The sequence below is a fragment of the Myotis yumanensis genome, unplaced genomic scaffold (genome assembly GCF_028538775.1).
Source record: "Myotis yumanensis isolate MYYU_CA2020_CCGP unplaced genomic scaffold, mMyoYum1.0.hap1 SCAF_4, whole genome shotgun sequence".
Classification (NCBI taxonomy): Eukaryota; Metazoa; Chordata; class Mammalia; order Chiroptera; family Vespertilionidae; genus Myotis; species Myotis yumanensis.
In genome coordinates this window covers 107,332,796-107,356,690 of record NW_027223755.1, presented here as the reverse complement: position 1 = coordinate 107,356,690, position 23,895 = coordinate 107,332,796, and the positions used below count along the sequence as shown (strand labels likewise).

The following is a 23,895-nucleotide window of genomic DNA, read 5'->3' as shown; positions in this document are numbered from 1 at the left end:
GTGCTGCTTCTGGGTAGAGTCCCAGAGAAGAAGTAAAGCAGAGGGGGGAAGGGACAGGCTGTAGAGTAGGGCAGGTATGCAGGGTCATCCAGTGTTCTCTTTCTGGCTGCGAGACCTTGGGCAAGTTACTTAACCTCTCTGAGCCTCAATTTCCTCATCTATAAAATGGGAATATATAGGGTTGTTTGAAAATTAAGTAACTGATTATATAGCACTGGGCACATGGTAATCAAAGAGTTGGTTCAACTGATCTTTGACAAAGGAACAAAGACAATTTGATGGAGAAAGGACAGTCTTTTCAACAAATGGGGCTGGAACAACTGCACATCCATTTGAGAAAAGAGAAAGAAAATAAAGAAAAAAAGAATCTAGACATAGACCTTCTACCTTTCACAAAAATAACTCTAAATAGATCATAGACCTAAATGTACAATGAAAAACTATGAAATTTCTAGAAGATACCATAGGAGAAAATCTAGGATCTAGGTTTAGCAATGAGTTTTTAGATCAACATTTAAAGCATGATCCATAAAAGAAAAACTTTGTTAAGTTGGACTTTATTAAAATTTAAAACTTCTGCTTTAAGATAAACAAACACTTAAGATCATTAAAAACTAAGCCAAAGACTTGGAGAAAAATCTTTGCAAAACACATATCCAGTAAAGGATTTATATCCAAACTATACAAAGAATTTTTAAAACTCAACAAGAAGATAGCAACCCAATTTTAAAATGGGCAAAAGATCTCAACAGACCATATATATATACACATACAGATGACCAATAAGCACATGGAAAGATGCTTAGCTAATACGTCTTTAAGGAAATTGCAAATTAAAACAATCATGAGATGCATATCTACTGGATGGGCTAACATTTCAAAAACTGACAGTACCAAATGCTGGCGAGAATGCAAAGCAATGAGGACTCTTGCTCATTGCTGGTGGGAATGCAAATGGTGCAGCCCCTATGCAATACAGTTTGGTTTTTAAAATATATATATTTTTATTTATTTTAGAGAGAGAGAAAGGGAGAGGGATAGAGAAATAGAAACATTGATGAGAGAGTAACATTGATAGGCTGCCTCCTGCACGCCCCTGACCAGGGATGGAGCCCACAACCCAGGCATGTGCCCTGAGTGGGAATCAAACCGGTGACCTCTTGGTTCATGGGCTGATGTTCAACCACTGAGCCACCTGACCAGGCCAGTTTGGGTTTCTTGCGAAACTAAACATATTTCTACCTTAAGATCCCGCAATCACACTTGGTATTTATTCAAAGGAGTTGAAAATATGCCCACACAGAAACATGCACATGAGTGTTTATAGCAGCTTTATTTGTAATTGCAAAACCTGAAAGCCCCCCTAACCGGTTTGGCTCAGTGGATAGAGCGTCGGCCTGCGGACTGAAAGTCAAGGGCAGCCCAAAGGGTTCTGTGGTGAGAGCCACAGGTGGCAGGTTGGATTCTGGTCAAGGGCATGTACCTTGGTTTCAGGCACATCCCCAGCAGGAGGTGTGCAGGAGGCAGCTGATCGATGTTTCTAACTCTCTATCCCTCTCCCTTCCTCTCTGTAAAAAATCAATAAAATATATATTTTTTTAAAAAACTGAAAGCCAGCAAGGAGTCCATTAGTGGTGACTGGACACAGAATCTGGTGCTCCCAGACAAGGGAATATTACTCAGCACTGAAGAGAAATGAGGTACCAAGCCACTAAACGACACGGAGGAATCCGAAACGCATCTCACTAAGACTTAGTGACTAAGTGAAAGAAACCAGTCTTAAGAGGCTGCACTGTCTGATTTCAACTATATGACATTCTGAAAAAGGCAGAACTCCAGAGACAATAAAAAGACCAGTGACATCTAGGATTCCAGGGGAGGAGGATGAGTAAGTGAAACCAGGCTGTCACTCTAACCACCGAGCCACACGGGTCAGGGCTAAAATTAATTTTACTACTTTGTTAAAACCCGAAGGATAGGCTTAAAAACGAGTGAGTGTGTTGTGAAGTAGTCTGAGCTGAGCCTGTATTGAGGCAACACTGGGAAGCCCCTGGATTGCAGGCCTGAGGTTTTATTGTTCTGAGGCCTCCCGGCCGGTCTCCAGGCCTGCCCCAGAGCAGCCCCTGATGCAGTGTGGACAGCTTGGGCGGGACTGTGTGTGAGACGACAGACTTCACGTCTATTCTTTTTCGTGGGCCTCAGGACAATGCCCTGTTTTCTTTAACTCTTTGTTTTGACATAATTTCAGACTCACAGAAAAACTGCAAGGAAAGTACAAAGAATTCCTGTATCCCCTTCCCCCAGCTTTCCCAATGCCTTCACACCCGACCACACCAGCGCGATCCTTTCCTGTCTCTTCACAGCCCAGCACACAGGCTGAAGGGCGGGCTCTGGCCTGGCCTCCTTCTCACCGTCAAGCTGATGAGAACCACAGTGAACAGGAGCCTCATTCGTGCCAGGCTCTGTCCCCAGCACCTTTCACCTAGTTCACCCCTCCACCCTCACAGCCCTCGGAGTGGGGTCCCTCGCCACCCCGCCCTGCAGAGGCGGAAGCTGGGGCTCAGGGACCGGTGTGCTTTGCCCCAAGTCTCATGGTCAGCGAGTAGCGGAGCTGGCGTGCAGGTGCAGGCCTGGGGGCAATCGAGGAAAGAGCAAAGAATGACTTAACGATGCAGAACGCTGGTGGGAGCCCAGTTCGGGGCCGTCAGCCCAGATCACACATTCCCCAAGTGAGACTTCTGCTGTCGGGTGCAGATGAGACTGGCGCAAACTCAGAGCCAGCAGGACTGGAGGAAAGAAGGCCTGCTCCTCACAGAGGGAAGCGTGGCGTTCATCCTGAACTGCCGAGGCTCAAACACTGACCACACAGGCATGCGAGTGTGAGTGTGAGTGAGTGTGACTGCGGTGTGGGAGGGCGCATGAGTCCTCAGCATTTGTCACAGGTTAGGCACACGGTAGGATCAAGAGAGAATGAGTGTGTGAATAATGAGGAAAGAGAACTGAAGTACTCTCCCCCCCACCCACCATCCCCCCCCCCACCCCGCCACCCCCGCAAGCCAACCCTTCCTCACCAGAGGCTTTGCTGCTTCCCTGGTTCTCCTTCCACCACAGAACCCCTTGGGCTGCCCTTGACTCCCAGGAGTTTGCCTCCACTCTCAGACCAGGCGCTCCTTGAGGTCAAGGTGGGGTCAGCATTCTCTCTGGGTCCCCAGCACTGCTGGGCCTGCGTCTGCCCATCTCCGACCTCCCCTCCTTCTGCGCTCCCTTCCTCAAGGCTTTTCAGCCAATCTGGCCTTCAGGTCATCCCTGTAACATGCTAAGTTGGTTCCCACCCCAGGGTTTTTGCACTTGCTGCTCTCTCTCCCTAAACTAGTCTCCCCCCTGTCCTCTTCAGGGTCTCAGCTCCAATGCCTACCCTTAAGGATACGTGTAAGCCGCCAGCCCCCCTGACCTAATAGGTCCCTCTTTTGCTTTCTTCTTGGGGCTGCTTGTTCCCTGAAATCCTTTATCCATTTAGTGGTTTTCCCACCTTCTGGCTGCATCAGGGCTCTTATGTACCCAGTGGTTAGTGGCCTATGGAGCCTGGGTTCGAATGCCACACCCGCTGCGACTCTGAGCCAGCTTCCCGCAGAGGTTCTGTGCCTCCGTTTGCCGGTCTATGAAATAGGTGGGAGTAACCGAGTTCCTCACTGGGCAGTTGTGAGCATTAACCGAGTCGATGCGGGCCCTGAGCACAGGGTGTCGGGGGTACCAGCGATTGAGAGAACGGTGTTTTACCGTCTAAATTTGCCCGCAGCCCGACATACAGCAGGCGCTCAGGCAACATGTGGGAGGGATGAGCACCCACTGGCACTTAGCAGTCCTTGGGCTGCTGGGGAGGCGAGAAGTAAAGGCGCCCAACCCTCAGCCCCAAACGCACTGCCCCCGCGGGGAGGGGGGGGGTAGGAGGGGGGAAGGGGGAAGGGGGAAGGGGGACAGGGCAGGAAGGACAGCGGGAGGGGCGCAGGGACCGGCCGCAGCGAAAGGGCCTCGTCGGGACGGGCTTTCATTCTGAGAGCACCGGGAACTACTGCGGGCTCCCCGAGGGCGCGACCTAGCGGCTGCGGGGGAGACCGGGAGCGGGGGGCGCCCCCAGGAAAGGTCAGCGGCCCCGCTCGCGGGGGCGAAGGGACAGCGACTCGTAAACTGACTCTGCGCCCGGGGTGGGCGGGGAGGTGCATGCAAATCTGGGGGCGGGCGCGGGGCGGGTGCGGGAGGCGGGGCGGCGGGCTCGCCCCAGGAAAGCCCCGCACCCGCCGCCATCCCGGCCACCGGCAGGTGCCACTTCCCGCTCGGGCACCGGCCTGGGAATGGACCGGAGCGCGCAGGTAGGACTCGGGGCGCAGGCGGGCGGTCGCCGGGGCGTCGGGAAAGTGCGGGGCCAGGCGCGGGGTCCCGGGCCCGACTCGCGCGGGGAGGAGCCGGCTAAGGGCGCGATGCCCCGGGGCCGCCGCGGCGGGGAGCCGGGCAGGGAGGCTGGCCCGGGTGCTCGGAAGCCCAGCGCCTCCGAACTGGTGCGGAGACATCGGCGGGGACGGCCTCTAGGGGCTTGGGGATGCGGAGCGCGTGGGGTGACACAGGTCCTGGGCCTCGGGCCGTCGCCCCCTGGCCCGCGAACCGGGAGTTGGTGAGATTGTGGGGGAGAAAGTGCGGCAGGTCTGAAAGTGTACAGTTGGAGACGAGCTGGAGGAATGTGGGGCCGCGGCCTGCCTTCCACCTTTGGCCTCCTTATTTGAATGTCGTTGGGTGGACCCAGCACTGGGTGCCTCCGTGCAGGCTGTTCTGAAGCTGCAAGTCTCCGGAGTTAAGTCAGAATCGCCTCTCTCCTCGTGCTGTGCACCACGGCCATTTCCCAGGTCAGGGCGCGCGCGGGCACAGGCAGCTTAAATGCCCCCCCGGGAAGGCGTGGATGAGGATGGGGAACCCGGCACCTGACATAGTCCAACCTGTGATTAGAGGAGGATGCCCTCACTCACCAGCACTCACAAGGCTCCTCCCGGCACCGCTCCAGGCTGCTCTGGGCTCCGGTGTTTGCCCTGAGGAGGCCTCACTCTGGGGAGGGGGGAGCTCAGTGGGGGTGATCAGCTCTTCAGGGGCATGAGACCGGCCTCACGGAGCAGGACCCTGAGCCAGCCGTGGAGGAGGAGCAGAGGAGCTGGGCAGGGAAGAATGGGAGGGGGTCCCCTGAGCAGTGGGAACAGGGTGGACAAAGGCTGGGAGTGTGAAAGGCGGGTGTGGGGTGCTAGGGAGCAGGGAGAAGCCAGAGGGGGGGAAGGTGGGCTTAGCCACGTTGCAGAAGGTCTCGAGAGCCATGCTGAGGCGTAGGCCAGTGTGTCCTGCCGTTGCCTGAGCCCTAAGCGCCGCCATGCAGATTTCTGGGCCCCACCGGCCTTTGGAGTTGAATCTGGAGGGAGGCGCAGGGAAGGCAGCGGGGGTGGGGGGACCACTAGCGAGTCGCCCTGGTTACAACACACACATTTCCCAGCAGGTGTGGGGTGACCTCAGGGTTTCCACATTCAGAGCAGTGACTCAGTGCTGGTGTTTGTACCGCGGACCCGGATCCCGGGGCTGCAGAAAGCCCAGCAGCAGGGAGGTTGTTGCTCAGGTTCAGAAAGGAGCTGAAGTGAGGTGTCAAAGAGGTGGGAAGAGGGCCTTTCCTGGACCCTGCTCTCCTACCCCCTGTCCCCTGTCCGGCCCCAGGAGGAGTTTGGGATCAAACAGCTCACTGCCCTCAGCTGCTTCCCGTGCACCTGGGAGGGGGCAGGGACCGAAGGCCCCTCGGTACTGCGTTCCCTCGTATTTGTGAAATCAAGCATCATGTTTTATAAGATACTGATCACAATTTCCAACACATAGTCCATCCATAATAAGGGTTTTTGTCTGTTGTTACAGACGAGAAGCATAGCGCAGCGGTTCAGAGCATGGGTTCCGGAGCCACACTGCCCGATGCAGAGGCCAGCTTTGCTACTTACTGAGCAGCTGACTTCTCGGGACCCCAGTTTCCCCATCTGTGAAAGTATAGTGACGATGCCATTGCAGTGACGATGAAATGAATAAGTGTCAGCACACAGAACAATGCCCGGTACAGAGTAAGCACTATGCATTTGTTAAATATTAAGAAATGCGCCCCATTGGATGGGGGTTAGTCTGCCCGTTTTGCAGGCGAGGGAACAGAATCAGAGATATGTGTGGTGGCCTTGCCTGCGGTCCCATGTGTAGGACTGACAGAGGGAGGGATTCGAACCCACCTCCCTCCCCAGCCTGTGTTCTTCACTGTCCCAGTTTGCTGGGGTGACCGAGAAGGACATCTTTCCCAGCATTCCTCATGCCCGCGCTGTGGAGCCGTACCTGGCCATGTCAGACCAGACTCCCCTTGGCTAGTCTGGAAGACAGGCCGATGGCTTTCGAGGAGGTTGTATGAACTTGCCCTTGCCAGAGTGGCTGGGAGAACCCAGCGGTGGCTGCGGGTCCTGCCGGAGCCAGCGTCAGGTGGGCCATGTTCCCGTTGCTTGTGGTATGACTTCCAGCAAGTCATTCTGCTCCTCTGAGCTGGAGGCGCAGAGAAGGGATTGAAGGCAGGGGCCCAGGTTCAGATGTGAGCTTGCTGCTTCCTCTCTGTGATCTGGAGGCCGCTGCCTAACCTCTCTGAGCCTCGGTTTGCTTGTCGGTGTCAGTGAAATGGGTATATGGGGGGGGGGGGGGCGGTGTCCACAAGATAATTTTTATAGGCACCTTGCCCGTGGCTCAGTGATTGCAGTTCTGTCCCATTTAGGACAGAGTCACCTCTCCATATCCAACGCCTGGCTTCCCCATTCATTTCTTCTTCGAATGTGTATTGAGCACGTACCTGTGCGGGCAGGTGCCAGGTGCTGCCGACAGAGCACTGGACCGTCCCTCCCTCCTGGGATTCAATTCCACTTGAGAAGACAGGACGTACCTACACACATGCTCACAGACCCCACCCTTATGTATAATTCCTAAAGCCACAGGCTCGGAAAACTGCAAGTTTTTTCACAAAAACGTCAGTCGGGTGCACGACCTGACCTGAGCTCAGCTTGAGGCCACTGGGCCTTTGTTTCTCCTCCTCGCTGAGCGTGTCCGTCCTGCAGGGATGTCCCTGGGATGGGTCCCAGGTGCTGCTCTGGACACATGGGGGGGTGGGTGCTTCCGTTGGCTGGTATTTTGTTCACAGTGACCTTTGTATGATCGGAGGGATTCTGGCTCCAGGATTTTCCTGCGATGTCTTGTTGGTAGTGACAGCACCTGAAGGAGAGGGGAGCAGGTGACGCTGGCCATGGCCTCCCTGAGGAGGGACAGTAAAGACAGGGGCAGAGGCTGGGAGTAGAGAAGGTCTCGTCCATTGCTCACCTGCTTCCGCCGCTGCTCGCCCTGCGTGGGCCGCTCGTCTCCGTGTCTGTGCCTTTCCAAGAAGCGCTGCTGCCTCGGGTTCAGCTTTGGCTCCGCCGACTCATTCTCGCCCTGGGCCCCCAGGGGCCTCCTCGCCTCCAGGTGGCTTAAGAAGTCTAGGGTCTTGGCTGAAGCAGGCCTGGGTGCTGGGACCTGCTGGGCCGGTCACCAGCCAGGTTTGTGGAGCAGGTTCCTGAGGGGAGGCTGTGTCGTTCTGAGCAGAGGACTATCGGGGGACCAGCAGCCTCCAGCCCGCAGAGCCGCTCACAAGCTGAAAGTGACGTGTCCCGAGTGCCAGCGCCGGGCTCACGGCTCGCATTCACTCAGCGAACATGCCAGGCGCTGGGGACACGGCAGCCAAGCGAGGGCCCTTGTGGAGCTGAGTCTAGTGGGGGAGGTGACTTGGGGGGGGGGTGACTTTTGGGCTAAGACCTGAAGTAAAAGACGCGCGGCTACCCTCCAGAAAAGAGTGTTCTGGCGGCAAGTGCAAAGGCCCTGGGGTGGGGACAGGCTCGGTGTGTGGGACCCACCACAAGGAGTCCGATGCCGTTGGATGGGACTGAGCCAGGCGGAGAGGGCGGGGCCATGGGGAGTCAACAGGGCCGGTGCCTGCGTGGTCTCACTCCACGTGTAGAAGAGCCTTCAGAGCAGGATCCGCTCTTCTCCAGACGTCACAGACGGGGAAACAGGACATAATGGTCTAGTACTTGCTCAGGGTGACAGCTGCACACACAGTGGCAAGCAGGGCTGAGACCTGCCACTCCAGGGTCCTCAGTCTGCACCACTGGGTTTAGACACATCGTGGAAACGGGCTCAATGCAGAGGCCCACCTGCTGCTGCGACCACTGCTGGTGTGCCCCCTCTGCGGTCAGCCCAGCAGCCCCGTGGGCGTGACCAGGCCGGGCGTGGCGTTACAGACGACCATGTACCAGTGAGCCCCTTCCCCCGGCCAGACAGTGAGGACGCACCCAAGCAGAGGGGGCGGGGGAGGTGGGACCGGACCGTGGAGGCCCCACTCCATAGCAGGCACTGTGCTGGGGCGAGGCGGGTAGATGTCTGGGTGCCCCCCCCCCCATTTCTCTGAGGAGGAAGCTGAGCTCAGGGTAGAGCCTTACCTGGTGACACAACTCGGCAGGGGCAGCGTCTGGATTCAAGCCCAGGGCCGCTGGCCAGGAAGTCGTCCCTTGCACGTAGCCGCTGTGCCGAGCCGTCCCCACGAGGAGCAGAGGCAGGGATGGGTTTCTTGGTGGGAGATAAGGAATGTGGGGGGGAGTGGAGGAGGCCGCGGCTCCCGGAGCAGCAGGAGGTGAGGCGCCCTTTCAGAGGAGGACAGGCACTGTCGGGAGGAGAGACCAGGTCTGCGGCCGCAGCCCTCCGAGCCCACGGAGCCGCAGCCCCTGCCAGCCTGCCTGCACGATGGAGCCGCGGCCTCCGAGGGCCCCGCAGCCGGGCAGCTCCGACAGATCTGTCCTGAGATGGAGCCAGGTGAGCTTTCCCGGAGCATTCACCTTCTGGCTCCAGTCCTGCCCGTTGGAGGCGTGACCATCGCCCTCCAGCACCTACCCAGCACTTCTCTTTTTCAGGCTTCACAGCCAGAGTTCTTGAACCAGTCTTCTCGATGCAGGGAAGGGTGAAGAGCTCAGTCTGGCCTTGGACATGATCCAGTTGGTCAGAGTCCCCTATAAAACTTCCCAGTCAGAGAGGAAAGGGACTTTTTTTTTCATCTTGCAGAGCTTTATTTGAAGGATCCACACAGGGAACATCCACCTCACTTCCATAGCTTCTTGTTTCACCCCCTTGGATCTGGAGCATATGCCTTTGTTGATGCAACCTGCAGCCATACTTTGCAGCAGCCATGTCCCACTTGGGGGTCATATTGGGCTTGTCAGTTAAAACTCCAGATTTCTCTTCTAATTACATGAGCGGCTATCAACGTTTCTTCCAGTCTGAGATTCCTTGTTTGAGGCTAACAATCGTTATCAGTCTTTCTGAATTTCTAATAAACGTACTTCAGGCTGAATGGCTATATATTTTTTTCTCTTAGTACTGTTTTGGCTTTATTCCACAGGTCTTGTTATACAATGTCATTGACTGCTAAAATAGTTTACAATTTCTCTTTTGTCTAAAAGTGCATGTGCTTTCAAAACATTTTAAGGTAGATGGAATTTTTGAAAGTTTTCTTACTGCTGATTTCTAAATTTATTGCACTACTAGGGCCCAGTGCACGAATTTGTGCACCTTGAATGGAACTGTGGGCCGCAAGGCTGCAGTGGGCACAGGGGTGAGTCTCAGCCCATCCTCTGCACCCCCACCCAGCCCCTCTCGCTGTGGCCCCTGGTTCCCTATCTGCCAGTAGCCCTGTTCCTGCTGCTGCTCCCACACACTGAGGGCGCAGAGCAATTGGGGCCGGTGCCATCAGCGGGTGCGAGCGGGGCTGGCAAGAGGCGGCTGCTGGCCTCAATCGACCCTCAGGAGCAGGGGGAGGTGGAGAAGCCCTGAGGGGCGATCAGGGCCAGCGCTGGGTGCCGGCAGTGGGTGTGAGCGGGCTGGCACCAGCAGTAAGTGCGAGCGCTGGGCAGGACCGCCGCACGCGGGAGCAAAGAATTTTCAGTAACCACCAGAGGCTCACCCTGATGACAGCGACCAGGCGCCCTGCCTTGGTCTGGCACCCCCGCTCACCTGCTGCACCATCCCACAGCGGCTGACGCCCGCCATGTTCTCCATGCGCCCCCTGGTGGTCAGCGCACTTCATAGCGACCAGTTGTTCAGTTGTTCCACCGTTTGGTCTATTTCCATATTAGGGTTTTATCGTGCAATAGGCCCTCCATCCCCTGGCTGCTGACACTGGTTTTCCTCCGACACCCAGGACCCAGGCCTTTGGTCCAGCCACAGCGGAGAAGCCAAGCCTTTTCAGTCTTTAGTCTTCAGTCTTCTCTCCGCGCCTGCGTATGCAAATAAATTGCCATCTTTGTTGGGTTAATTTGCATAGGTGCTTTGATTGGCTGATGGGCATAGCAGAGTGACACCAATTTGCATGTTTTTCTTTTATTAGTGTAGATATATATATAGAGAGAGAGAGATGGTTAATATTTGTGGCTTTTATTATATAAAAATGAAGATTTTCTTTGTAAGATTTTCTGGTTAATTTTTCTGTATGATCCTCTTGCATTTGAAAGGAGGTGTATTTTCTATTGGATAGAAAGTTCTAGAAGTATATCTGTTAGCTCAAGCTTGCCAACTATAGCATTTACGTTGCTCATGTTTTATGTGTTTTTGTCTACCTGGTTTATCTCCCCTTGTGATAGAGGATCTGTTCTCCTGGCCGTCTCTCGTTTTTTTTTTATTTTGTTTTGTTTTTCATTTTTGCTTTCTTTTCAAAGCTGTTATTAGCTGCATATGAATAGAAAATATGAATAGAAGAAGGGTTCATGTGTTATACCTTCTTGGCCAATTGTTCCTTTATCAGTATAAAACAGCCACCTTTCTCTCATTTAATACTTTGATGCTTTTAATTCCGTTTTATTTGGTATTAATATCCCCATACCTATTATCTTTATTTGCATTTTTCTTGACTAATTTTCTGATTCTTTATTTTCTTTTCTTCTACTCTAAAGTTGTAGGCTTTTTATTTGACCCCAGTCTGTGGCCAGATGAATTTTAAAGAAAACAAAACTTGCATCTCAGTCTCAACTCTGCAACCCACTTGCTTAGTAATCTTGGACAAGTCATTTCCCTGTTTGGACCTCAATGTCCTCATCCATAGATTGGGGAAGGGCCTGCTTTGCCCTTCTCTCTGGGTTTTTGTGGAAATAACTACGATAGTGAATATGAAAGGCAAACGTCCCTGTGCACATATTGGCCACTGGGCTTACATGTGGGCCGGCGTTCCAGGCAGCAAGAACGCAGGTGCAGAGGCCTGGATGTGGGAAAGCGCCCACCTGAGGTGGCGATGACTTCTCTTTGGTCACCTTCGGTCGGCCGCTGCCTCTGTTCACAAAGGGGCATGAGTAAGACCAGTCCTGGGCTGGTCTAGAGGAACTTTGCAGACGGAGAGAAGTGGTGGGCACAGCTCACTGTTAGAGAATGGGAAGGCAGCTGGGACAGGGATGGGCAGAGCGCTGAGGTGGGCTGAGGAAGCGCGGGGGTTTGACCAGGAATATCCTGAGGGGGTGGCACAGGAGGAGGCCGCGAGAGGCAGAGGGCCGGCCCAGTGACGTGCAAGTGGGGGAGTCGGGCACGGTTGGGGAGGGTGGGGGAGTGCAGATGTGTCAGGACTGAGGAGGAAGGCAGTGAGGCTTGCAGAACTTTTGGAATCCTCACTGGCACCAGTGCCCCCCTTCTTTCTCGTTACCATAGCAACTGGCATCCCATAATGAGCAAAAGATAATAGGGACAGAAGGCAGGGAACATTTGAAAAGCAGCCTTTCACCTTTGGGGGTGCTGGGGCTTGGGGAAGGTATGGGGGTCTCACCTGTTGTTCCTTTCCACTTGTTGGGGTGTCCTGGCATCTCAGGACACGCCCCACCCTCCAGGAGGACACCAGCTGGTGATAGCAAGACCACGAGGGACCACACACATGGGTGTGGTTTTTAAAACTTGAACTCTTCCAACACTTACACGTCAGGGTAACACTCCCACAGTCTGGATTTCTGGCTGCTTTTGAAAAATAAAAAAGCCTTCAGTCTCACGTGGCAGAACGTGCTGATGCAGAGTGGCGGTGCCCTGTGGGACCGGGCGTGGGCTCCTGCTTGTCCCCTCCCTACTCACTGAGGTCAGGTGCCTGAGTTCTCTTACGTGTTTGTGTTTACTCTGGAGGAGTGACTCTATGGCCGTGGAGCAGGTGGCCGAGGGCTGGGCGCCGCCCCAGAGGCAGTGAGTGCCCTGTACCTGAGCAGGTGCCAGGGGGCAGATGGCCCCTTGTTAAAGGCTGCCCTACGAGCACCTGAAGTAGCATGGGGAGTGGACTCAGGTCTTTGGGGATCCTTCCAGCCCTGAGGAAGGCTGCTTCTGAGACCTTTGTTGACACACCCCAGTACCCTAGACTGCACACTCCAGTCTCTTCCCTCCCATCCACCTTTTCTCCTTTACTTTTTATTGCAACACTAGAGGCCCCGTGCACGACTTTTGTGCACTCGGGGTGGGGGGGTCCCTCAGCCCGGCCTGCGCCCTTTGGCAGTCCGGGAACCCTCAGGGGACATCCAACTGACAGCTTAGCACTGCCACGGAGGCAGGAGAGGCTCTCGCCACCACTGCTGCACTCGCCAGCCGTCAGCCCGGCTTGTGGCTGGGGGGCACTACTCCTGTGGGAGTGCACTGACCACCAGGGGGCAGCTCCTGCATTGAGCATCTGCCCCCTGGTGGTCAGTGCGCATCATAGCAATCGGTTGTTCTGCAGTTTGGTAGATTTGCGTATTAGCCTTTTATTATATAGGATATGAGCAAACAAGTGTGCAGCTTCATTCATTTTCTCCGTGAACACGTGCATGTGTAGCCCAATCAGGAAACGAAGCATGACCAGCCCCCGGAAGGCTCCCTCCTGCCCCCACCTGCAAGGACACTATCCCAATTTCTAACCCCAAGATCGCTTTGTCTCCTTTGGAACTTTTTATCAGTAGAATCAGTGTTGCCCTTCGTTCGCTCAGCCTGAACCCGTGAGACCTGTCTGTGTTGCCGTCATTTCCTTAGCGTCTCAGAGTTCACTTGGTGCTTAGAGATGAGCTTTGGCCACCTGCTCTATCACACGGTCCCAGGCCTCTGCCACCGGCCATGGTCTCTTTGCCTCCCTGCAACCATCCCATGAGCAAGTGGTTCTGCCCGCACTTCACAGATGAGGAGACTGAGGCTCTGAGAGGACCCCAGCTTGCCAAGCTCTCCCAGATAGTCAAGGTAGGGCCCCCACACTTAGGCCAGAATTATGCTCTGTGTCTTAGATGCCCGGGAGTCCTGCCAACATGAGTGGCCCCACATGTCGGTGCGTCCCTGACTGCCCGGAATGATCTAGGTCCGTGATGGCGAACCTTTTGAGCTCGGCGTGCCAGCATTTTGAAAAACCCTAACTTAACTCTGGTGCCGTGTCACATATAGAAATGTTTTGATATTTGCAACCATAGTAAAACAAAGACTTATATTTTTGATATTTATTTTATATATTTAAATGCCATTTAACAAAGAAAAATCAACCAAAAAAATGAGTTCGCGTGTCACCTCTGACACGTGTGTCATAGGTTCGCCATCACTGGTCTAGGGTGAGACAACAGGAAGAACTTGAGGAAGCACCCCTGCCCCGCCACCCCCACAGCCTGTCTACAGACAGAAAATGAACAGGGTGCGCTTATCTGTGCCCGGGGGCAAAGTCCTGGTCACTGTGGAGACACGTCCACTGGTGAGGGCTGGGCAGACAGGATGGAGGCCAAGTTCTAGCCCGATCACCTCCCACCTCGTCACCTTGGGACTGTTTCTGAGCCCCTCTGAGCCTTGGTGTCCCCCTCTGTGCCGGGCGTGTGGGGCTGCGTCTTTCACAGGGGGCTTGCCGGCGGAGCACACAGGGAAGTGTGGGACGGGACCAGGTTTATGGCTGCTTCCTCTGTACCAGGCGCTGGGCTGTGGACTCCAGAGCCAGAAGGTGTAGGATCACATCCCAGCCCCACCGCTTACAGCTGTGCGTCCGCAGGCAGGTGTCTGAACCTTCCTGGGCCCCGGGGTCCCCGTGTCTACCTTTAAAGGCGATGAGAACAGCCAGCACCTGCCATAGTCTAATAGCTGGAGGGACTGGGGACAGGCCGGGCAGTTGTGGTGCCGTCTGAGGACCTCAGGAAGGAGGCCCCCTGAGAGCCGGGACTGTCGTGACTGTCGCTAACACAGCCAAAATCTAATCAGTGCCCCGCGGCCTGACGTCATGTGTCTTGTCTCCCAGGAAATGGGTAATAACTGTGGTAATGCCCCAATTACCGGCTCCCCGGAGGTCAGCTCTCCGGGTGGCCCATCGTGCCTGCATTGGGGTGTTAAGGGGACTCCAGGCCAGGAGTGGTCAGTGTTTGTCCAGCAGTGAGAGGTGGAAATGACAGCTGACCGGGCACCCTGCGCACGGCCAGGGGGAGTTTGTTCAGTCCCCCTTCCATTCACAAGGATCTGTGGGCCCTGCCCTGTGCTGGGCACTGGCCTGGGCTCTGGGGCCACAGCAAGAAGGTGGCGGACACAGGCTCGGGCCCTTTGGGAGCTGGCGTCCGGCGGGCATCTGGACAGTGACCGGGAAGGGTGCGTGTGTGATGTGCTGAGGAGGAAGTGCTGTGCAGAGAATAAAGCAGCAGGAGGGCTTGTAGGGCTGCCGGCTCAGCCTCCTCCCTGGGCCTCCGGGCCTCCTGCCGCTGGCGTGGCTTCCAGAATCCTAGATGGAGTCGCCTGTGCCTCCCAGGGGCCCCACTGAATGCTTGGACTCGGTGTGTCCACAGGTGTACACACTGCCATAAAGTGGCGGTTGGCACAAGATGCCAGCCTGTCCCCGAGATGGTGCCTCTCTCCAGACGTCCGGCCCACCCGTCCATGGAGGAGGCCCTGCTCCAGCCTCTCCTGCTCCTCTCAGAGTCGTGGCTCACTGCACAGCCGCCGGCCTTCAGCCACCAGGACATGTGGCCTCCGGGATGGCTCCAGGGCCACCCCCCGCGTGGTCACGTGTCTGCAGTGTGGCGGGGTGTGTGGTCTCCCCCAGCAAGCCGGCTCCCTTCCTAGCGCCACTGCCTGCCAAGGCCACCTCCACCCGAGCTGCCACCAGCAGCCACTGCCTCTGCCATGCCCAGACAGGGCGGAGCCCGCCCCTCCCCCAGCGCCAGCGCCCTTCCTCCTGCCCCGTGGGTGGTCCGCACACACAGGTGGATGGGGTTTCTGGAAGCAGCCTCTCCTGCGGAGCCTCCCTCAGGGCCCTGCTGCCTGGGGCGTCAGGACTGCTCGCCAGGCCTGCAGACAGGCTGTCTCTGGCCCTGCCGACCCCCTGCGCCATCCTGACCTCTCCTACCCATCGCCGCAGCCAAGGGCCCGGCTTGTGTGGCAGGAACTGGCTGTGCCTCCTCCTGGCCCTTCGCTCCCTCTTCACTTGTCCCTCCCCTCCTTCTTCACTCCCAGGAGCCTTCAGAATCTGTAAAATGGGTTCAATAATCGTGCTCACCTCAGGGGGGCCTTAGAGTGTCTGGAACAGCGCAGCACGGAGGGAGGCTGTGCACGGCCTCAGCGAGGACACAGTGACGTGCACGTGGCCGTGTACTGAGTGCCCGCTGTGTGCCAGCCTCAGGCTCGGGTTCAGGTTCTGACAAGGCACGTCCCCTGCCCTCAGGGAGCCACGGTGCCCTCTGGGACTTTCTCCTCCCTCTCCACACTCCCCGCCTCCCCTGGAGGGTTCTGCTCGTCCTCCCGGGGTCACCCAGGAGGAGCAGCGTGAGTGAGGGCACCCACGGTGCCTCCTGCTGCCTCTTACACTCTCCGAGGGTGCTGCCCCCTGCTCTCTGCGGCCTGCTTCTGACGCGGTTCCTCCAGGATCCATGCCACCGGGTAAATGGCCACTCCACCTGCTCAGGGCTCCGGCCTCGGCCTTGCTCATCCCCTTTTCCTCTCACCCACCCCCAAGTTCCACTCCGTCAGCAAACCCTGTGGGCCCCACCTTCAGCCAGACCTAGGCCCCAGCTCCTCTCCCCAGTCCTTCCCCACAACCCTGTGCGAGCCCCGCACCTGCTGCCCGGACCAGCCCACCAGTCCCACAGCCTCCTCACTGGGCCCTGCTTCTGCCCTGGGCTGCAGGCCTTTCACACCACACAGCCAGAGGGATGGTTTGGAAAGTCTCACAGTGTCATGTCTCTGCTCACACCTTCCAGTAACTTCTCTTCTCACTCAAGTATTTGTCAAAGGGAAGAAGGAAGAAAGGAATGAGTGAGTGAATGGCCTTGTTTGCATCTGTAGTACCTGGCACATAGTAGGTGCTCAGAAAACACCTGCAATAAGGACACACAGGGCATGGGTGAATGGGTGAGGACCTGGAGCACACAGTAGGTACGCAGGAGCCTGATGGGCTCTGTTGGCTGAGTTCCTGATTCTCGCTCCTGGTTTTGCTCCAGCAGAGCCCGCATGCCGCCAGCCTTCCTGTCACTGGCTGGGCGGGAGGAGGGGCAGGCGGAGCCCACGCCATCTGGGGCCCTGGCCTGGCCTATCTCGCTGTCCTGGGCGGGGCTGTTGACTCGGCTGCTGGTTCTGGGAATCCCGGCCTGTCAGCAGTTATGGGAAGGCTGCTGCCTCAGGGAGAAGTGTGTCCTTGGCCCCCGCCCCGCCGTCCCCGAGGCCAGAGGAAGATCCGGGCTGGCCTAAGACTGGAGCTTTAGGGACCAGTGGCTCCCCAGGGAGGCCCCCCGCAGCCTGAGTGTCGCTGGCTTCCTCCACAGGCCTCTTGTCATGGGACTGTCTGCATCCTGTCTGCTGATCCAGTCCCTTCGCACTGGTTTGTTTGTGGTCAGGAGTGAGGAGAGGAGCAAGAGCCCCCTCGGTCACTTCCGGACGGTGCTGGCCGCTGACATTTCAGGACTCGCCACTCACCTGCCCCAGATAAAGCGTGAGTCAGATGGGCTTCTCCGCCAGGGGCGCTTCCCTCTGAGCCGGCTCAGGCTGGCCTTCCAACCCAGCCCTGTGACCACAAGCGGTGCTCTCACCGCTCTGTGCCTCAGTTTCCTCATCTGTAAAGTGGGGTTTTAATGGCACCCACTTCATAGAATTGTGAGAACCAAGTTGGTTAATTAATACATTGTAAGCACTGAGAACAATGCCGGGCACATGATAAACATTATGAATGCATAGCCGTTGTTATGCACAAAAGCTTGGTAGATACCCATGTCTAAAGGTAGATGACTGAATTTGTTGTTGCTGAAGATTAGCCAACCACTCATTTCATAGCTGTTTATTGAGCACATACTGGGCCCGTAGCAGGCCCTGTTTAGGCCCTGGGGACAAGGCAATGCCCACGGCAGACCACAGCTCGGCCTCATGGGCTCGCGTTCTCCTCTACGTGTGAAGACAAAGAAATCATTTAAGCGTCACAGGCCATCTTCTACACGCCGCCCTTCAGGACCCAGCAGCAGCGTGAGGGGCTATTGCATGTTGTGGCAACACTGAATGCTTCCTCGGTGACCCATTTATGTCCTTTGCCGATGTTTCTTAAAGGCTGTTTGTCTTGTAAGACCTGATTTTGTAAGACCTTTTTATATGTGATAAGCCATCAACCCTCCATTATGTGCATTACTACTTTTTTCTAGTCTTTTGCTTGCTTTCTGTTTCTTCTTTGGCGTGTTTTGATCTGAGGAAGTTGAAAATTGTTTGCAGTCAGATCATTCTATCTTTGCCATCTACCTCCTGAAATAAAACCAGCATTCACACATGTAACCTCAGTGATATGATTAGAGACGGTGATAAGTACACGGCAGATAGAAGCAGGTGCCGTGATAAGTACCACGGGCAGCCCTGGTTAGGTGATGGGTTTCTGGGTGCAAAGGCTGCACCGGACAGAAGGGCTGGGAGTGTCAGGGCCAGTGGGACACAGACTTGTGGGGGACGGAGAGGGGACAGTGGATGGGTGACAGGGGCTTGAGGTTTCTTATTTCCTTAAACCTTTAATTTTGAGATAACTGTGGACTCACACGCAGGGGAAAGAGATAATACGGAGATCCCCGTACGCTCAGCTGCGCGCAGGTGACACCTTACAGAACTGAGGTGGCGGCCACGGCCAGGACCTCGTGCAGCTCGCCCCGCTGTCCTGCTCTCACTCGCGTGAGGCCTTTAGTTCTGTGCAGTTTTATCACACGCACAGCCTGTGTCTCCACCCCCGCAGGCAAGATGCCAAGCGGTCTGTCCTCACGGGGATCCCTCCCTGTGTTGCCTTTTATAGCCACACCGCCCTCCCTTCCTGCCTGTCCTCACTTACCCCGCAGTGTCCTGCGCTCCCTCTCCAGTGCTGCCATTTCGAGAACGTTACACACTGAAATGGTACATACATGGAGTCAGGCAGAGCGTCCCCTTGGATTGGCCGCTTTCGCTCCCGGGCGTGGACTGTGTTCTGTGTCGGGGATGCCCCTCCTGGGTGGGCTGTGACCCTGGGGAGTGTGCCTCTGGCTGAAGACACCTCTGGGAGCCGAGGCCAGTGAGGGACGTGAGCGGGCAGCTCGTGGCCTGGGTGCCAGCAGCATGGAGAAGGCTGTTAGTCCGCATCCCCTTATTCTCTCAGTCCCATTCTGAGCTGGGGAAAATCCCGCCACAACCCTGTTCAAAGACCCTCCAATCTGCTCATTGCCCAGAGAAGAGGCCTCTGACCTGGAGTCCTCCCTGGGCTCAGGGATCTGTGGACCCCTAAAGTGGAAGGCAAAGCTAAAGGTCCGCGCTTGTCTAGAAAGAGGGGTTGGAGTTTGCACCCATGTTCAGAGGGGCCCGTGGTCCCAGGACATTAAGGACAGAGGGAGAGGCTGAGCGTGGGGGCTCTGGGCCTGAGCGCCCTGCTCACATCCAGGCTGCCACCTGCAGCCAGGCCAGTCGCTAGCACCGCTCTGTGCCTTGGTTCCTCCTCTGAAAATGGGAAATAATAGCACCCACTTCCTGGGGCTGTTTTGAGTGTTGAATGAATTAATATGACTGAAATGTGTAGAGAGAGCCCTAGCCGGTTTGGCTGAGTGGATAGAGCATCGGCCTGCGGACTAAAGGGTTCCCACCAAGGGCACATGCCCAAGTTGCATGTTTCTATCATTGATGTTTCTATCTATCTCTCTCCCTTCCTCCCTGAAATCAATAAAAAATATATATTAAAAAATTAATATGGATAAATGGTAGAGGGATGTGGTAAATATCGCATGTTAAGTGAAGGATGAGGCTGCAGGTTATAAGAGGGCAGAGCCTTTAGGCACAGACCCGCCCTCTGGGGCTTGGGGCCCTCTCTGTGCTAGTTGTCATCCTCAACAAGCTTCAGGTCGGTGGCGTTTCTTCCACAGGGAAGCACAGGTGTGTGTGGGCACAGTCCCCTCCCTTGTCCTGGCTCTCATGTCTGTTAATATGGCTTTAGTTGGTATTTTTGTTTGTTTAAGTTGCTGCTTCACCTCTGGCTCATGGGGGTTTGTAGACAATACAGATCCTCGGCTTTTTCTGCTGCTCAGTCAGCCCTCCTGGTCCTGTGCGCGGGCAGCCGATGCTTGAAATTGACAAGCAGGATGGCCAGCTCTTTCTGGCTCATTTCATTCATCTCGTTGGGTTCGGCCTGCGGTTCTGGGAGGAGATATCGAAGGCGTTGATACATTGGAAGGTGCCTTGGGCTCGGAAGCCAACAGACCTGGCTCTAGCTCTGCCCTCTCATTAGCGGTGGAACCTGATGGGCAAGTTATTTGACCTCTGGCCTCGGTTCCTTGGGTGGAAAGTGGGGATCACAGCCCATCTGGCAGGGTCTCGGGCAGACCCCATAAGGTCATGCTTCTACCGCACCTCGCAAAGTGCCGAGCACAATGCGGGTACTTCACACGCAGGATTTTATCTGCACGGTCCTTGGCTCCACACAGGCAGCTGTTGCCAATGGCCAGGCTCTGCGCAGCCAGGACCTGGGGTGCGTGCCTGTCTGTGGAGGAGTGCGAGCAGACGCTGCACCACAGCATGTCCGAGATGGGTGTTCGCGGGGCTCCCTGTCCAGTTGGCAGGCCACCCCTGAGACTCCGCCCAACTCCAGCAGGTCAGGTTCGCTGACTGAGGGTGCGGGCTGGGAGTTGTTTCCTCCTGTCACAGGCTTGACTGGGATCCCTTGGCAGTTCTTGTTTTTAATCCTTATTTACCTGCACCTGGGCCACGGTTTCCCTGAAATGCAGCTCCCGCATCCTGTGAAGCCCGCTGATGAGTGCCGTGTGCGAGCGCACGTATGCGTGTGCGTGTGTGTGTGTGTGTGTGTGTGTGTGAAAGATGACACCCTGGCTGCGGTCAGGGTGCTGTTTCAGTCCACCCTTTTGGAGGCCTTTACCACGACAGCCCTTCTGCGGCGTGGCCTCGGACAGGCATCTTCGCCTCCCTGTTTCTCTCTATTCAGAATCGGGGCTGAAGTGACGCCCTGGCCCCCTCTGCCGCAGGACGCGGTGGTACCTGTGAGCCGCGAGAGGGAAAGTGACGGGACTCTGCAGAGGAAGCTGCGTCACAGCCCACCACCGCACTCCCTCCCCCGCTTCCTGATCGTCACGTGACCGCAAGGAAGGGGTACCCATCTCCCGGGGGAGAGCCTGCAGCCCCATGCGGAGCCCGTCAGGGGCATGTGTCTCTCCAAAGTGACTTGATTCAGCCGAGCTTCACTGAACACGTGCTGCGTGCCCGACACCGACGCCGGCACTGGGACCGGCAGTGAACGAGGCCACCGCGGCCCTCAGTCTCTCCCACACGCTCCTTGCCCTTCACCCCCGTGGGGATGGGCCAGTTCCTCCCCGGCGCCCTCAGCTCCGGCCTCTCTGAGCCTCTGCAGGTTTGTGAATTCGGGGCAGGAACCCCGAGGGCCCGTCCTTTCCTCTCGGGGCAGAGCTGCAGGAAGCGCGTGGCCTTGCTCGGTCCGCTCCGGGCGATGCTAACTCTGACCCCGCGGTGAAGGTGGTGTCTTCCTGGCTTCTGTGTGTAAAGTTATGCACAATTATATATATACTAGGGGCCCGGTGCACGAAATTCGTGCACTAGGTTGGGGGGGGGAGTGTCCCTCAGCCCAGCCTGCCCCCTCTCACATACTGGGAGCCCTTAGGCGTTGACCCCCATCACCCTCCTATCGCCCGATCGGCCCCTTGCACAAGCCTGATGCCTCCGCAGAGGTGTCAGGCTTGGACAGGGGACCCCCATCTCCCCCCCGATCACTGGCTCTGACCCCCGCCCAGGCCTGATGCCTCTGACCCAGGCTTCAGGCCTGGGCAAGGGGACCCTCATATCCCCCCAGTCACCAGCTCTGCCCCCCACCCAGGCCTGATGCCTCTGGCCCAGGCATCAGGCCTGGGCAGGGGATCCCCAGCCCCCTCCGATTGCTGGCTCCGCCCCCCGCCCAGGCCTGATGCCTCGACCAGAGGAGTTTACCCTCATCACCCTCCAATCACCGATCACCGAATTGGCCCCTTGCCCAGGCCTGAGGCCTCCAGCAGAGGTGTCAGGCCTGGGCAGGGTACCCCCCAGCTCCCACCATTCCTGGCTCCGCCCCTGCTACCCACGATCTCTGACACCGCCCCTGCCAAGACCTAAGGCCTCTGGTGGAGGCATTAGTCCTGGGCAGGAGACCCCCAGCTCCCCTTGATCTCCCGCTCTGCCCCTGCCCAGGCCTAACGCCTCTGGCCGAGGCCTTAGGCCTGGGCAGGGGAGCCCCAGCTGCCCAGGATTGCTGACTCCGCCCCTGCTCCCCACAATCTCCCGCTCTGTCCCTGCCCACGATCTCCCCCTCTGCCCCTGGGTGCTGGGCTGGGAAGCCGCGGCTGGGGACGCTGGCGGCGGCGGACGCTTCCCTGACCCGCACCCAGCTTCTGTGGTCAGGGATCGCAGAAGCTGGGTTTGGGGCTGGGAAACTCCCAGGACTGCCAGCTTCGCCCGCTCCCAAAGCTGGCTCCACCCCTACTTCCCAGGACGGCAAAGGCACCGGATTCTCCGATCATGGCAGGGGGGCAGGGCAAAGGCGGCCCTGGGGTCCGCCTTTGCCCTGCCCCCCAGCTCTTAGCTCCCCACTGGGTTTCCCATCACTGTCAGTGGCAGGAGGCTTCTTCCTGCTTTCCCTTTCGCCTCCCTGCATTGTGCCTACATATGCAAATTAACTGCCATCTTAGTTGGCAGTCAATTTGCATATCGCCCTGATTAGCCAATGAAAAGGGTAGTGGTCGTACGCTAATTACCATGTTTCTCTTTTATTAGTGTAGATAGATTATGTAAAATCATGATGTTAGTTACTCGACTCATTAATTAGTAAATAACTAACACGAGGTTGGTGGGGAGCTAGAGGCTGCCGTGGTGATGAGAGCTGTCCCTGCTCCCCGACTTGTGACCTGTCACTGCAGACTCCTGCACCCCTGCTCTAACTCCTGGGGCTACAGCTGGTTTATATAATGTCACTGTGATGCTTCCGTTGTGCCCAGGTGGGCCAGTGGGCACCATCCGAGCTGACTCCTGCCCTTCACTGTGTCCCCAGCATTCCTGAGCTCTTCCTTCCTGGCACAGGGACAGTCCAGGCGGGCCCCTCCCTGCTCCTGGAGCCAGAATTTCCCTAAGGGGCGCTGGTTCCTTTCAAAGCAGAGTAGGATTTAGAAGCCATGACCTGGGCGCCGGGACGCATGGTGATCCCATGCCCGGCTGGGTCCTGGGCGGACAGGGCAGAGTGTGTTAGGGCCGCGCCTCCTCTGTGCAGGGCACCTGGGAGCGTCATCCGTCACTCCCGGTGCAGGTAGAGCGGCCGGAGCCCAGAGACAGTGACTGGGCAGCACATGGCTACCGAGTGGCAGGAGGAGACCTGGCAGCTGCCTCTCTGGACATGACCCCAAGATAGAGACCCATGGGAACTCAGGTGGGCGCTGTCAGCACTGCCCGGAATACAGCCCAGGACAGTGCTTTGTAGGGGGCATTCGGCATGAGGTGCCAGGGGTGACGCTGGTGGCCCGATGGGGTTCTGCTTCTGAGCATCATCCTCAGGAAACCACTGGCGACCTTCCTCCACCCCCCCACCCCCCCGTGCCAGGTGGCTTGAGGCCTCCGTGTGTCAGCTCCCGTGGTCCCCGCAGTGCCCAGTGCCATGGAGACTGAGGTCGGAGGGCTCACAGGAGCGCAGGGCGAGCAGGTCCGGGACTTAAGGAGATGATAGGAGAAACGTGTGGTGAGGTCCCCGGGGACGGGCAGACATCACCCCGTGCGGAACCAAGTAACAGAGTAAGTAAGGCTCAGCCCAGCGCCAGGCACACCGCACCAGGGGCCACACTGACCTGAGGCTCTGCATCTGAACCTTGTGGCGGGGAGTGATGTTAATGGTGCAGTGAGTTTAAAACTCAAGTTTTCATGTGTAGACGGTGCTGCTGTTTTGGTAACTGAATTTCACATTTACCTCCCTGTGTCCATAGCAGCAAAGAGAGAATCAATCCCCACATGTGAGTGGGGTGTTGCTGGGCTTGTGATCTGGGGGATTCGAACTGTGCTTTCTCTTTGGGTGTCTGTACCTTCTAGTCTTTATTCCCCAGTGACGTCTTGTGGGATGTCGTTAACACATGAGGGTGGTCCATGCTTTCACTGCTATAACCCTCTGTGGGGCTAGAAGTCGGGGAGGGGTAATGTGCTGTGTGAGGAGCAGGCACAAAGCCTCGGGGCGTGTAAGGGACTCCTAGCTCGAGCGTGTGGGCGCAGCCGTCTGGCTGGCCTGACCTCGTGGGCTCGCTCATGCCCCTGAGGTCAGCGCGGGTCAGCTGCCAGCCC

At 56.7% G+C, this 23,895-nt stretch overlaps 1 protein-coding gene across 1 annotated transcript in view; it reads left to right on the top strand.

Annotated features, from left to right (window-relative positions):
- The first annotated feature begins 4,302 nt into the window (after positions 1–4,302).
- LOC139009366 (interleukin-4 receptor subunit alpha-like) overlaps positions 4,303–23,895 on the top strand; it is a 35,054-nt gene continuing 15,461 nt past the window's right edge. Inside the window, 2 exon segments of the mRNA XM_070413631.1 lie at positions 4,303–4,367; positions 5,932–6,128. The gene's annotated coding sequence lies outside the window, so the exon portion shown is untranslated.